General features: G+C 40.0%; 1 protein-coding gene across 1 annotated transcript in view; it reads left to right on the top strand.

Annotated features, from left to right (window-relative positions):
- The first annotated feature begins 6,999 nt into the window (after positions 1-6,999).
- RAB30 (RAB30, member RAS oncogene family) overlaps positions 7,000-16,289 on the top strand; it is a 131,078-nt gene continuing 121,788 nt past the window's right edge. Inside the window, exon 1 of the mRNA XM_055320428.1 lies at positions 7,000-7,139. The gene's annotated coding sequence lies outside the window, so the exon portion shown is untranslated. The remainder of the gene's footprint in view (positions 7,140-16,289) is intronic.

Here is a 16,289-nt window from a genome sequence, read left to right as displayed (position 1 = left end):
GGACTCCAGGATCATGCCCTGGGCCAAAGGCAGGCACTCAACCGCTGAGCCACCCAGGAATCCTGAAACAAACAGATGTTTAAAAAAAGATAAGCATCAAGATACGGAGTAACTGTAAATCCTGGAGGAAAACCTTGGATGTTATGTAAAGATCAAGCATGTCTGAGAGTTTCCTTTCATGGTTGGTTTTTGTGGGAAGTCTATTTCTAAAAAGGCTAAAAAATTTTTAAACAAATCCTGAGATCATAATCATTCTGTTTCTACAGGAAAATTTCCATTAAAACTTCAGTATGAATGTATTCAAAACAGAATTAGAATTCTCGGGATCCCTGGGTGGTGCAGCGGTTTGGCGCCTGCCTTTGGCCCAGGGCACGATCCTGGAGACCCGGGATCTAATCCCACGTCGGGCTCCCGGTGCATGGAGCCTACTTCTCCCTCTGCCTATGTCTCTGCCTCTCTCTCTCTCTCTCTCTCTGTGTGACTATCATAAATAAATAAAAATTAAAAAAAAAACAAACAGAATTCTTTCTTCTTTGAAGCCCAATAATATCATGTTATTTGTGTTTCTCTCATTTTTAAAAATAGACTTTAATTTTTAGAGCAGTTTTAGGTTCACAGCAAAACTGAGAGGACGGTACAGAGATTTCCTATTTACCTCCAGCCCCACATATGCATAGCCTTTCCCATATCAAAATCCTTCACCACAGTAGTACATTTGTTAGAGTTGGTGAACTACATTGACACATCATTATCATCCAAAGCCCAAAGTTCGGCCATCCAAAGTAAACATTAGGGTTCACTCTTGGTATAGTACACCCTGAGGGTTTGGATTTACAATGACATGTATCCACCGTTATAGTATCAGACAAAGTAGTTTCACTGTCCTAAATATCCTCTGTGATTCACCTACACATCCCCTCTGCCCCCTTCACCCCAGGCAACAACTGATCTTTTTATTTTTGCCTTTCCCAAAATCATATAGTTGGAGTCATACAGTATGTAGCCTTTTCAGACTGGCTTCTTTTACATAGTAATATGCACTTAGGTTTCCTCCGTATCTCTTCATGGCTTGATAGTTCACTTTTTTTTAGCTGTGAATAACATTCCACTGTCTAGCTGTACCACAAATTATTTATCCATTCACCTACTGAAGGACATTTTGGTTGCTTCTAAGCTTTGGCAATTATGAATATAGATGTTATAAAAATCCATGTGTGGGTTTTTGTGAGGACCTAAGTTTTCAACTCCTTTAAGTATGTACCAGGAGTGTGATTGCTGGATTCTATGGTAAGAAGAGAACATTTAGTTTTTTCTTTGTTTGTTTGTTTGGGTTCTTTTTGTTTTGTTTTGTTTTGGTTTTTTTTAGAGAGAGAGAGAACAAGAGAGATTGAGTGTGGAGAGAGAGAATCATAGGAAGGCTCCACACCCAGCATATGGCCTAACTTGGGTCTCTCTTTTTTTTTTTTTTTTTCCTAACTTGGGTCTCAATCTCATGACCCTGAGATCACATGACATGAGCCTGAGCCAAAATCAGAATCAGATGCTTAACCAACTGAGCCACCGAGGTGCCCCATATTATGTTTAGTTTTTAAGAAACTACCAAACTGGGATCCCTGGGTGGCGCAGCGGTTTGGCGCCTGCCTTTGGCCCAGGCCGCGATCCTGGAGACCCAGGATCGAATCCCACATCGGGCTCCCGGTGCATGGAGCCTGCTTCTCCCTCTGCCTATGTCTCTGCGCCTGCCTCTCTCTCTCTGTGACTATCATAAATAAATAAAAATTTAAGAAAAATAAAAAAAAAAAATAAGGAAAAAAAAAAAAGAAACTACCAAACTGTCTTTGAAAGTGGCTGTACCATTTTGCTTTCCCATCAGCAATGAAAGGAGTTCCTCTTGTTCCATATTCTCACCAGCATTTAATGTTGTCAGTGTACTGGATTTTGGTCACTCTAATATGTGTGTAGTGGAATCTCATTGTTGTTTTAACTTGCATTTTCCTGATGACATATGATGTGGAGCATCTTTTCATATGTCTTGTGTTTCTCTTTTGATATTTACAGGGTTTTTCATTTTATTTTAGTGGTATTTAGGTGCTTGCTTTATCCTTGATATTAGCTTCACCCTATGACCTTTCCCTATCTAAGGATACTTCAACATATTTCATAGTGTTAAAAGCTATTTGTCCAAAATTTGCCAGGATTGTTTCAATTTCACTCTTTTCAATAAAAAGTAGCATTACTTATTTTTCTACTACTGTAAGAATTTTCAAATTAAAAATAATAGTAGTAGTAGTGGTGGAGGTGGTGGTACTACTACTACTACTAATAGAATCTTGTATCAGGTATCTCAATTTTTTTATTCAGATGGCTTCCACAGTATATTGAGCCAGAATATCTAAAAAGAACCTAATAAATCTAAATGACACACACAATAAGGGAACATAAGGTTAAATTACCTTATATAGCAAGATAATTCATTGGAAAGCTCAGTGTATGTTTTGCAGTTAATTTATCTTGAGTTCAATACCCCATAGATGCTCTGTCCAAGGTGGATCACATGTTAACTAGTCATCACTAGGACAGTGGTTCACCTGGCAAATTGGTTTAAAAAAATGCAGTTTTCTAGGTCCTATCCCAGATATTTTGATTCAGGTGGTTGAGAATAAAACCTTAGAATCTATATTTTAAAAGAGCGTTCCCAGAAAGAAAAAAAGTTTCTCTGGGGTGACTTTTTAAAAAATTATTTTGCTTTATAGCTTTGTTTTCTTTTCGTAATTTTTCTACATTGACAATGTATTGCTTTTTTAAATAGGAAAAGAAAACCAGTACTTTATTTTTGTTAAAAATAAATCTATCAGGGGTGCCTGGGTGGCTTGGTTAAGCATCTACCTTGGCCTAGGTCATGGGTCCTGGGATTGAGCCTGGTGCTGGCCCCTTCCTGCTCAGCAGGGAGTCTGCTTATCTCTCTCCCTCTGCCTCTGTGCTCGCTTGCTCTCTCTTTTTCTCTCAAATAAGTAAATATAATCTAAAAAGAAATCTTCCAGGCTGTGTCCTGGAAAAATAGCTTTTGGCTATGTTCCAGCACAGAGTTTGGAGGCTTAATTGACTTATTCTCTTGGATACTGAAGCAAACTTAGAGTTACTTCTTGAGGCTTCTTGAGGTACACTTTTGGCCTATCCCCTTTTAGATTACTCCCAATCGATTGACAGATTTGACGTTATTTTCTGAAAGTTGCAAGCGTTGGCAACTTTGACTCATGTCCCAATTGGTTATTCCACCATTAACTGTTTTGTTGTTATTGTTAGTTGTTTATTTATCAAGAGAAACTATTCCATAACCCAGTATTCATGTTTCATAGTTCAGGAACACAGGTTAGTACAAGCTTCCACGGAACTCAAAGAAATTCTTTACATTCTAACATCACTTTGCACTCTGAAAGATATCAGCCTTCATCTCCCCAAAATCTTTTATGGAATCGTAATCTCTGTAGAAATCTGTGTATGCCTTCTTTCTTGGTTTGGCCACAGCAAATTTATAGAAAGCTGCAACCCTCAGGATACAGCGAAGGCTCCAACAATATGAAATCACAGGTCCTTGGCCAGAAGGCCTTGCAGCTTTCATCAAGGCTCAACACCAACCTCAAACCCAACATCCTTCCTAATTGATACAGAAACATCCATCATTAAAGGCATGAAATGAGGAATTAGGTCTGAACTAGATGAAATAGGGGAAAGGTAGAGGTTTAAGTCCCTTGATTAAATGAAACAAATAAGAATAGTGCATAATGTGTATAGATTATTCTCTAAAATGTGTATAGTATTTTCTAAAATACTTGCTTAGCAATCATGGTCTAACTTTTTAATTACAAAAATTATATGTAGCTACAATTTTAAATTAATGCATACTCATTAAGTTCAATTTTGAAAAACAGAAAAGAAGAAAATGATGAATTACCCATAGGCTACAAATTAAAAAGAACCACTGTTACATTTCAGTTATTTCCATTCCTTTTTTTTTTTTTGTAATATACATAAGACTATACTATATTTTGAACATCGTCTGTGGTCTTGCCAATTTTATTAACTTATACCCTGGGACTGCAATTCCCAAACTTTTCACCATTAAGGACTTTTTCTTTTTTTTGTACACATAGACCTCACCCCCTGCCATCATGGATCCTAGATTTTGAAAAATATTGTCAACCAAACTACATTAATTCACAATAATTACTTGTTTCATCATTTTTAAATAGTTAAGACCGTCTGTCATGGCCCATCAAAGCTTATCTGTCCCACTGAGTTGACCATTACAAACTCGAATTTACCACTTTCACAAACCCTTTAAATTCCCAGGAACCCTACATGGTGAATTAGTCTCATAGAAGATATATTTGCTAAGTTAAGATAAATTTACCCTAAACCCAGTCAAAATTATCACCACAAGTCTAAGTAGGTAATATATAATTTTTTAAAAAAAATATTTTATTTATTTATTCATGAGAGACACAGAGACAGAGACAGAGAGAGAGGCAGAGACACAGGCAGAGGGAGAAGCAGGCTCCATGTAGGGAGCCCGACGTGGGACTCGACCTCGGGTCTCCAGGATCACACCCTGAGCCAAAGGCAGACGCCCAACCGCTGAGCCACCCAGGCATCCCAGAGTCCATTTGTTCTTATGCTAACTACTCAATCTTCACTGTGGAACCAGAAATTTTTCTTGTTAAAAACATGCCTTGAAATGGAACCATTTTGGAACTTCTTTTTAAATAGAGTTTCTGCTTAAAAATATAAAATGTGTGGAACTTCTAGTGGTCACATTGTTTACTTCAAGAAAAGTCAGTGTCGGGCAGCCTGGGTGGCTCAGCGGTATAGCATCACCTTCAGCCCAGGGTGTGATCCTGGAGACCTGGGATCCAGTCCCACATCGGGCTCCCTGCATGGAGCCTGCTTCTCCCTCTGCCTGTGTCTCTGCCTCTCTCTCTCTTTCCCTCTCTCTCTCTCTCTGTCTCCTTGAATAAATAAACTTTCTCTATAAAAAAAAAAGAAAAATCAGTGTCCATAATGATTTCAATAAGAAATATCAACATAAGAGGCATCAACTATATTCCTAGCCACATCCTTGAATGTCTTAATAAGGCACACAGAGCAAAACCTACCCATATGATGAGATGTTAACATCACTGAATCAGAGTTAAACACAATCGAAGACCAGAGCTTTTACAATTGGTCTTTATCTGGTGTCATTAAATCGATGGATAGAGCCACAGACTAGCTAGAACAAAATGCTCTTTGGTCCCTACCAAGGCTTTAAGGTGGAGCTACTAATTTGGTGTCCCAAAGACTTACTCTAAATGTCATCCTCTTCATACTCTGGGGTATTTATTATTACGGAGTCTCTAGCTCTGGGGGAACTAGACCCTTGACAGTAAAAGATAACCCAGTTTTCCCCTGGCTCCTTTGCACCAGACTGAGTTGGAATTTTAGCCAACTGTTTTGATCAGAATAGGTAAGGGGTGCTTTTCTGGGAGTGTGTCGTGATTTGCTTTACTTTGGTCAAAGGGATGAGAAGGAAAGACTTGAAGATATTTGGTTCCTACTATGTATGAGGCATAAGTGAGAAAAGTAGAACACAGCAGTTATGAGCCTGAACCCTGGTACTACATACAGTGCCTGCTCCACTTCTTACTAAGTGTGAGACAGGAGGGATGTCAGTTTCCTCATTAAAATTGGGGTTATAGGAGCCTGGGTGGCTCAGCGGTTGGGCGCCTGCCTTCGGCTCAGGTCGTGATCCTGGGATCCGAATCGAGTCCTGCATCGGGCTCCCTGTGAGGAGCCTGCTTCTCCCTCTGCCTGTCTCTCTCTGTCTCTGTGTGTGTGTGTGTCTCATGAATAAATAAATAAATCTTTAAAAAGATAAAATAAAATTGGGGTTATAACAGTATCTGTTACGAGAATTAAATGAGATAATATTTACAAAGTGCTGTTAATTGAGTCTGAAGCACATAGTAAGTGCTATGTGTTTGGTAAGTTTATTTTGATCATGTTTAATGGGGTTTTTTTCCTCACTGAATTATAAAACTCAACAGAATGAATAAATCTGGGAAAGAGAAGAGGAAATTCACATTTCCCTTTATGTTAGAGAATGCCCTTATATCTACTCTGATTTAGATTGTATCTTATGAAAAAAAAAAAGATTGTATCTTATGCTTTACACACATTTAATTCCAACCTTCCGAGACAGATGTTATCACCTTTTTACAGTCAAAGAAGCTAAAGCTCAGAGAGTACAGTTTTGGAAACAGATTCAAATCTGGTCTAATGACAAATTCCATACTCACTAACTCAAGAGTTACGAGGATATGGAAGAGAAGATCTTGTGCTGGTCACATGGCTACATTCTCCTGTTGTTTATCTCTTATCAGTAGCTCTAAAGTGTTTAACGTATGTTTCTGAAAAAATACAAGGACATACAGTTGGGGTGCCTCCATGGCTCAGTTGGTTAAGTGTCTGATTCCCGGTTTTGGCTTAGGTCATGATCTCAGGGTCGTGAGATCAAGCCCCCTGTCAGGTTCTGTGCTCAGTGCAGAGTGTTCTTGAGTTTCTCTTTCCCTCTCCCTCTTTCTTCTGCCCCTCCTGCTCATGCTCTCCCTTTCTCCCCCTCCCTTAAATTAATAAATAAATCTTTAAAAAATGCAAGGACCTATAGTCAATTGGTCATTCATCCTACTTTCCTAAAGTAAATACAGATTTATGTGAGAGAAAAAGAAAAGAATAATAACTATATTCCAGCAGGGGTTAGGGGGAGAGTAAAGGAGTAGGAGGTATGAAAGAGGGAAGAAGAGGAAAATAAGGGAAGGTATTTCTGACTAATAAATACTATAAACTTAGTTTATATGACTGATGAACACAAACATACAGGGAGGATCATAAGGAACATAAAATGAGCTTCTGCCTGGAGGAAAGAAAAGGCCAACAGACAAGCATATCACAGGCTACCAGGAAGCACCCATGTGAACAGACTCAGGTGCAGTCATGCATAGGAAACATTCCAAGGATAGATGAGTTTCAAGCCAGGTATTAATAAAACAAGAACAAGAGTGAAGAGAAGACTGGGACCTATTGTCAATGCCGCTGACCTTCAGGTAGGCTGACAAATCAGTGGCTTTTGGAGTTGGGCTTTGAAAAATGCTGTTCAGACGCTCACGAAAGATTGTTCCATAAGACAAAGAGTTTAACGAGGAGAAAAATGGAGAGAAGAGATGTGGAATAGGCAAGAGGAAGGAAGAAGAGAAAAAGAGAATGGGGTCAGTAGAGAAGACTATTAAGGGTGCATATTAAAAAGATCAGACCATCAGCAGATATTTTCATTTAGCACCTACTATATGCACAATATTGCAACTGTCTGCTGAGGATACAACAGAATAATAACACAAATACCACCTTTTTTAAAATGTTTATAAAACATGAGATCTATGGTAACAAGTTATATACTTTTTTTTTTTTTCTGTTTTGATCTTTGCAGTCTTACAAGCCTAAGTCTCTGGGCTTGAGAGGTTAGTCACAGCTAGTTAGTGGCAATCCTGGATTCCTAAACCAGGTCTATGAGTTAAGATAAAGTACTTTCCTTCTCTTCTCTCCTCATCTATTTTTAACCTTTACAGGTTTTTTAAAAATGCATTTGTCTATATTGTTAATTGTAAAAAGGATCCATATTTGTTGTAGAAAACTGGAAAACACTTTTTATACAGTAAGAAGGTAAAAAGATTTTTCAAATCTATGCTATTTTAAAAAGTATAAGAAACATCCTGCTAAAGCATGTGTGGAAGATCCTGTTCCTGCTCTCATATCAGCATTGACTATGGTCTTTTTTTAAAATGCCCATTTTTTTTTAATTTTTTTAAAATTTTATTTATTTATGATAGACACACAGTGAGAGAGAGAGAGAGAGAGAGAGAGAGAGAGAGAGAGAGAGAGAGGCAGAGACACAGGCAGAGGGAGAAGCAGGCTCCATGCACCGGGAGCCCGATGTGGGATTCGATCCCGGGTCTCCAGGATCGCGCCCCGGGCCAAAGGCAGGCGCTAAACCGCTGCGCCACCCAGGGATCCCCTAAAATGCCCATTTGAAAAAAAAAAATGCCCATTTGAAGGGTTCCTGTGTGGTCTGCCTTTGGCTCAGGTCATGATTTCAAGGGTCCTGGAATCCAGCCCTGCATTGGGCTCCCTGCTCAGAGGGGAGCCTGCTTCTCTCTCTCCCTCTGCCCCTCCCCCTGTTTGTGCTCTCTTGCTCGCTCAATCTTTCTCTCTCTCTCTCTTTTAAGATTTTATTTATTCATGAGAAACAGAGAGAGAGAGGCCAATATAGGCAGAGGGAGAAGCAAGCTCCATGCCAGGAGCCCGGGGACTCCAGGTTCACACCCTGAGCTGAAGGCAGACACTCAACCACTGAGCTACCCAGGCATCCTGCTCTCTCTCTCTCTCAAATAAATAAATAAAATCTTTTTTTTTATAATGCCCATTTGATAAAGGGAAAGGAAGCTCATTGTTATTCTAATTTGCATTTCTCTAATACTACTGAGGTTTTATGGCTTTCTATGTTTCTGGCCTCTTCTATTTTGTGTCCATATGCGATACACTAATATGTTTTCTTCATTTTCTTTTGGAATGCCTGTTTCTTACTGATTTGTAAAATTATATTAAGAGTTTTAATTTTAGGGACGCCCGGGTGGCTCGGCGGTTGAACGTCTGCCTTCGGTTCAGTGTGTGATCCCGGAGTCCCAGGATCAAGTCTCACATTGGACTCCCTGCATGGAGCCTGTTTCTTCCTCTGCCTATGTTCTGCCTATGTCTCTCTCTCTCTCTCTCTCTCTCTCTCTCTCTGCCTCTCATGAATAAATAAATAAAATATTTTTTAAAATAAATAAAAGATAAATAAAAATATTAATTTTATAATATGTAGCATTTTCCCTAATTTCTCGTGTTTTGTTTATAGAACATTTTGACATAAAAAGCTTTTCATTTTTGTTTAATCAAATCTACTGAACAATTTGTGTTTTCCTCTTTTGTTTTCTTCCCCCTTGGAAAGTCTTTCTCTACCCCACGGTTGGCTGTGTTGTCTTTAATGGGGCTGGGTTGTCTTCTAATGGGTTGGGTTTTGTTTTTGGTTTTTTTTTTTAAAGACTTTATTTTTTATTTGTGAGAGACACAGACTGAGAGAGTGAGGCAGAGACACAGGCAGAGGGAGCAGCAGGCTCCATGCAGGGAGCCGGATGCCGGACCCAATCCCAGGACTCCAGGATCATGCCCTGGGCTGAAGACAGGCCCTAAACCACTGAACCTCCCAGGGATCCCCTGGGTTGGGTTTTGAAGGAGGCAAGGGACTTGGACTGACCCAGAGGAGGAGGAGGAAGGGATTTAGGGACTCAGGGCAAATGCAAAGATGGGGCTGACTTAGCCAGGAACAGGGATGAGGCCCAGGGATTGGCAAATGGAAATTGGATTGCATCAGTCTATGGAAGGCAGACAGGAAAGGAAACCACAGAGGGTTGGGGCCTTGAAGGCTGGGTTGTGGAGGCTGGTATTGATTTGGTGAACAGAAAATGGAGGTTTATGCCAGCTTCTCCCAAAAGTGAATCCCAGGTGGGAAAAAGACAGTAAATAAGCACAAATTTGCAGGAAGTTGCATGGATACAGGGAACCAGAAGAGCTGAGACACTGTTGCTGTAATCCAGGCCCCAGGTGATGACATACTATATTGGCACATATGGCTAGAGAAGTGAAATGGAAGAGGCAGGGCCAGGAAATGTTTCTGTAGGGAAAACAACAACAACAACAAAAAGAACAGCAATAAGAACAAACTGAGGACTTAACTAGTGATTTGTTACACTAGGAGACACACAAAGGATAGAGGCTGTAATTTCTGGGTGCTGATGGCATATCCACAAGCACCCATCCAGTGGCTGAGATGAGAGAGAGCAGCTTGCTGGTGGAATGAAGGAAGCTTGATATCAAGCAGGAAACTGAGGCATTTGATTCTCTCTTCCCCAACACATGACTATGAGCAAGACCGGTGCCTAAAGGAAGATAAAGCAGCTTTCTGTCTCCTTAGGGATGTTTGGGGACTGACTAATTAATGAGCACAGAGCCTCAAAGGTATCATTTTGAGAAATGACAACATTCATGTTGGTATCATTGCTTATGGTAAGACCCTTGAAGAAGGGTTACCAGATAAAATACAGACCTCGATTGTGTTTGAATTTCAGATAAACAGTGAAAAAAATTTTAGTACAAGTATGACCAAAGGCTTACAGGGGAGTTAGTTTTATCTAAAAAAGTATTTTTTATCTGGAATTCAGATTTAACTTAGTGTCCTTTATTTTTATTTGCTAAATCTGGAAATCCTACCTATAAGGGGAGATTCCAGAAACCTCCAGGAATATGGAAATTTGTACTAGAGGTTGGTGACATTTGGAAAATGGAAAACATGGCAGGAAATGTCAACTTCCCCAAGAAAAGAAGATACAAATCAAGTGGGAGGAAGAGATGATAAATGCTGAATTGATGACTTAACTAATTCTTGTTTCTTGAGCATTTGCTTTGTGATGCACTGGGTACTTTGAGGGCTTCATTCAGGAGCTTACAGTGAATTTTAAATTCATTCCTAGAGTCAGTCACTTAACAAGCATGTATTCAGAATTTATGTGCTGGATTCAGGGCTTGGCGCTAACTTACCTGATGAAGAAGATAGTGCTGTAGCTTAAAACAATAGGGGAGACTAGAATAACTCAGGAAAAAACATTTGAAGACCAATTCAAGATGGAATATAATGGGGAATCAAAAGTGTGGCTTCTAAGAGCAACAGCATGAACTAAGAAATGATGTCTCCTCTATTTTCAGGGCTTTCCTTAGTTAGCTTAGAAAGGTCGCCATAGTTCAAAGGAAGTAGTGATCAGTTGAAGGTCACACATTAATTAAAGGACAGGGGTTTTGAGCCAAGCCTTGAGTCACTCTGAAGCTCTTTCCATGGCACCACACTGCTGCTATAAGGAAGAGCTCATGAAACATGCCAATTGTTTGCCCAGACGTGAACATGAAGAAGTCTGTTCTCAGGAATATCTTGTGAGAACAAAGTGCTGAACAGGAGCATTCCCCCTCCAGCCTCCTCTTTTGTCCTAAGTCCCCCCATTCTTTGGGAGAGGAATTTCTTCTGTGACACAGTTGAAAGTGTTAGGTGAGCTTTCCTAATGAGAATGAAAGTTGGTGAAGGGTTCCTTCCTTGACAGACCTGGGAAAGCTGACCTAGCCCCTTCCTTGGGCCAGAGTTCTCCTTCCTGTCCTCCTCCACCCTGAACTGTCAGTGCCTCAGCCTCTGATACAGAGTGGCTGGAAGGTCATCAGATGTCCACAGCCCATCTGCTGGGAAATCTGGTGCCTCACTTACAGCGCTGTATCCTTAGGGCACAACTAGTAAAGGACCAGCGACAAAGAGCTAGTGTTTTGTTTTGTTTTTTTAAGATTTTATTTATTTATTCATGAGAGACACACACAGAGAGAGAGAGAGAGAGAGAGAGAGAGAGAGAGGCAGAGACACAGGCAGAGGGAGAAGCAGGTACCATGCAGGGAGCCCGACGTGGGACTCGATCCAGGGACTCCGGGATCACGCCCTGGGCCGGAGGCAGGCACTAAACTGCTGAGCCACCCAGGCGTCCCAGGGCTAGTGTTTTTAACAGTACTTCACGATTTATGAAGGGCTATAACCCATGTATTTCTCTTGTTACTTAGAAAAATCCTGGGAATTATTTTCAGATGGAGAATCCAGATCTCAGAGATAGTAGGTGATTAGTCCAAGTGCACACTGCTTAGAAATGTCAGTTAGGGTTGGAACTTGGGGTGTAGGTTCTTCTAATCCTAAATCTCACACTTTGCTCACATCACAACCGCCAGTCTTCTCAGTAATCCCTTGCAAACATACCAATAAAGTTGCTGGGGCCCATCTTCTGAAGACTTGAGCCCTTGGATATGAGAACTTATTACACGGGATTTGCCTCTGACTCCGATTCTTCTTTCTCTGGTAATATGAACTACAATTTATTGAGCACATTCTCTGTACCATTCATCATTGTGCTAAGCAGTTTACAGGCTCCGTCTATTTAATCTTCACTACCATCTTGTATGTTTATATATACGATGTGTGTGTGTGTGTGTGTGTGTGTGTGTGTGTGTGTGAGACTTGCTCAACCTCACATACTAGTAATTGTTTTGGCCAGATTTCTAGCATTCTGTGCTTCATTATTATTGCATATACTTTATATTACGTACTTTCACATTCCTCTTTCTAGACTGTTGTTCTTATCTTTGAAATGCACAAAGTGACAGGCAGACATGCTTTCATTTTCAAATTTTCTTTTTTCTTTTTTTTTTAAGATTTTTCATTTTCAAATTTTCAAATTTCTTTCCTACCTATTTGTTCTGTTACAGGTATAAGAAAAGAACAAACTATACTCCCCAAAAGGACTCTTAAATTTAGATTTTATTTTACTAGTTGATGAAGAACAATCATTTGTGAATAGTTTTAGGATCATGTTTATATTTCTGCTGTAAGTCAAAAATATTTGTTTAAAGTCTTCAAAGCTTAGCTGTTGATTTATTCAGGTTTAAACATGTTCTTTTCCAAAACAATAGTCCTGCTTTCTCCAAAAATGTTTCAAGAAGCTACATTTAATAAAGACCCTACCACAGTTTCTCAATTACATGTGAATGGCTCACTTGTTTAAGAGAGAGAAAGAATGAGCGGAGTGAAGGGGGCACAGAGAGAGAATCCTAAACTGGCTCCACGCCCCAGCATGAGGCTCAATGTCACTACCCTGAGATACAACCTGAACGGCAATCAAGAATCAGATGCTTAACCAACTGAGCAACCCAGGCACCCCAGTGAATGGCTCACTTTTTAAACTTCAGGTGAGGGATGCCAGGGTGGCTCAGTGGTTGAGCGGCTGTCTTTGGCTCAGGGCGTGATCTCTGGGTCCTCGGATTGAGTCCCATATCAGGCTCAGGGAAGCCTCAAGATGAAGGAGAAAGTCACAACAAAAAAGAGAGGGACTGGGGCAGGAATGGGTCTGGTATAGCTCCTGACAAGGAAGATCCAGAACAGAGTCCCTGCAAGCTCACCCTTAACATTTATTTGAGTAACAAAATATTTACTGAGCACCTACAGTGTGTATATATATTGGCTGTATAGGACCCTGGCCATACCCTCCCAGCACATAGAAGTAGACAGAAAAGTTAATAGGTAATTTCAAATTTCCTCTTCCTACACAAAATGCATGCAAAGTATAATAAAGGGTCAGTGCCTGGTTGGACACCATTGATTTGACTCTTTTTTTAAGGTCACGTATTTTGAACTTTCACTATTTGCCTGGCAATGTGCTAAATAGTTTTAGAGTCTTCATCTAAGACTGTTTCCTTGTCTGTAAAACAGAGGCAATAAAGCTCACTACCTTTGGGGTTCTAGTAAAGCAGATGATAGTAATAGCTACATTCTGTTGAGAGTGAACCCTGTTCCATGCATCCTGGTAAGTGTGGTAATTATTTTATTCAACCCTTGCCAAACCCATGAGGTGGGCACTTTTTTTAATTTATTTTTTATTTTTTTTGGTGGGTGCTGTTTTTTGACCACATTTCATAGGTAAGCACATTGAGGCTCAGGCTGGTTAAGTAAAGTGCCCAAGTTCACACACAAAAAAATAAGTGGCAAGAGTTTGGATTCTAATATACATTGGTCAGAGGTTAAGCTATGTGCTCAATTACTGATCCACGGTATGTTCATATAGTAAAAGTATAAGGAGATTCTAATGCACACTTTGGCAATGGCTGTTTTCTGTTGGTTGGTCTCTAATTTATTCTGAAACACTACCAATAGTTTCAAAAATTAAAATCTAAAATTTTCTCTGTAAAACCCCATTAGACAGACTTATTTTTGACCAAACAAATAGAAAAACAAGGCCATCCCTTGAGGGCCTGGAAGCTAAAGTGAATACATTTCCACTGCAAGCTCTGTTTCTGCCTTAATTAATTTTTTCCTGGTTAAAAATAGGTGTTTGGTGACCTTTAGGAGGAAATTTGAAGGGGAAAAATGCTCCTAAGGACATAGACTGAACTGAAAGTGAGAAGGTGGAGAGTGGGAAGGGAATTAATATTTATTAAACCTCTTCTATAGGCTAGCCATCTTAAGTATGTTATTCACTTATTTTGGTCAACAAGATTTATTGACAGTCTACTGTGTGCTTGGAACTGTGCTGATGACAATCTATCAAATTCTCACCACAACACTGCAAAATGAGGATACAGAACTTCAAAGAAGTTAAGTAATTTGCCCAAGGTCACATGATCAGTTGTTGACAGAATCTAGTTTCAAAGTCTGGTCAGGCTACTTACAGTCTGTGCTTTTTTTTTTTTTTTTTTAAAGATTTTATTTATCTATTCTAAAGAGAGAGAAGCGGGCGGGGGGAGGGCAGAGGGAGAGGGACAAACATGACCAAGGTCTCCGTCCCAGGACCCTGAGGTCAGGACCTGAGCTGAAAGCAAGAGGCAGACACTTAACCAGCTGAGCCACTCAGGCGCCCCAGTCTGGGCTATTTTCATTATACCTTTCTGGTTTCCCCAGGTGATGCTGGGAAAGGATTCTCTGAGATTTTAAATTGACAAGCCCAAGTTTAAATCCCAAGTGATGGACTCATCCCTTGTTCTCCACTGGTTGACTCATACTTCCAGATAAGGTGGAAAGTCAGGGGAGACCAACAGAAGATTTCTGTAAGAAATCTTTCTTATAGATTCAGGAAACGAAGTGTTGGTTTAAGCACTATTTTGTAAAGTTTTCAATAACTTCGAGTTTGGCTTTCAAGAAATAAATGCCTTTTAGGCATTGCTGATTGCTATGGAAAGTCTCTAAATACCAGAGTTCCCCTGAGGCTGGAAGTTTTGCCGTGAGCGCAGTGTTTGCGCATCTCAGAGGCAGGTCACTACAGTTGGTGGGGACACAGGCTTCTTCACAGACATGTGACAATCCTCCAGGCACAAAGGCTGGGGGCAACTCCTGCTCTGAGCAGTCTAAATGGAGCTAGAAACAAGAGGCACTGAGTAAAATGTTTCACAGGATAAACCACAGGGTTAGTCTTTCACTTGCCCCTGTCAGCTATGTAGACAAGCACATGTTTTTAGAATGTTTTGAATTATCCTCTTACGCACTGGAAAACAAACATCAAAAAACCCAGCTTGCTCTTTAATTCTGTGGTTGCAGTGTTGACCATCACCATCTCATTTTTTCCTTCTTAAATTGCTTGGCATGAAGAACACACAAATCAAAATAGTCTACCTTTCAGAAAAGAATTTACATCTCCATAATATCTGGTTGCTTAAAGAAAATTATTTACATCAATAAACTTTTATTGAGTTCTTAACATGCGCATTTTGTGATAGTGGCTGATGTTAAAGCAATGAATGGCTCTTGCTTTCCAGGAAGTCTCCCAGTCTAGTGGGAAAGAGCATAGATATGCAGGGAAATACTCAGAATCCAATGTAGGGGGCACCTGGGTGGCTCTGTGGTTGAGATCACACACGGCTCAGGCCGTGATCTCAGAGTCCTGGGATCGAGTCCTGCATCAGGCTCCTTCTGAAGAGCCTGCTTCTCCCTCCGCCAGTGTCTCTGCCTCTCCCTGTGTGTCTCTTATGAATAAATAAATAAATACATCTTAAAGAATCCAGTGGGGGTATTTTTCACATCTGAGATATTCTCAAGGAAGGCTGCAGGTTGCTAGTGCCAAGTAAATCTAGGCTTATATCCCTACTTGCTTCCTAGTGACACAGGCCTCAATCAGATATTCTCATCAATCATCAGTTTACCCCTCCACAAGAGATAAACAATGCCATCTCATAGGACTGTTTTGAGATATAACACAGTACCAGACTCCTACACTCTCTTATTCTCTCTCATAAATAAATAAATAAATAAATAAATAAATAAATAAATAAATAAATAAATAGATAGATAAATCTAAATAAGTAGATAAATCTAAAAAAGCCAAACCAAGCAAAAACATCTTTGTTTGACATCAAAGATAAAAGTTGAAGGAGACAAGATCTGTGCAATAAAGATTGGACATTAAAAGTATTTAGGCAAGGTGCACCTGGCTGGCTCAGGCAGTTGAGCATGCCACTCTTGATCTCAGGGTCCAAAATTGAGCTCCACGTTGAAAGTAAAGATTACTTAAAAAAATAAAATCTTAAAAAAATGTTTCCCT

This window comes from Nyctereutes procyonoides, unplaced genomic scaffold (assembly GCF_905146905.1).
Source record: "Nyctereutes procyonoides isolate TBG_1078 unplaced genomic scaffold, NYPRO_anot_genome, whole genome shotgun sequence".
Classification (NCBI taxonomy): Eukaryota; Metazoa; Chordata; class Mammalia; order Carnivora; family Canidae; genus Nyctereutes; species Nyctereutes procyonoides.
Note: the sequence above shows the minus strand (reverse complement) of the source record. Positions and strands in the feature narration are given on the sequence as shown.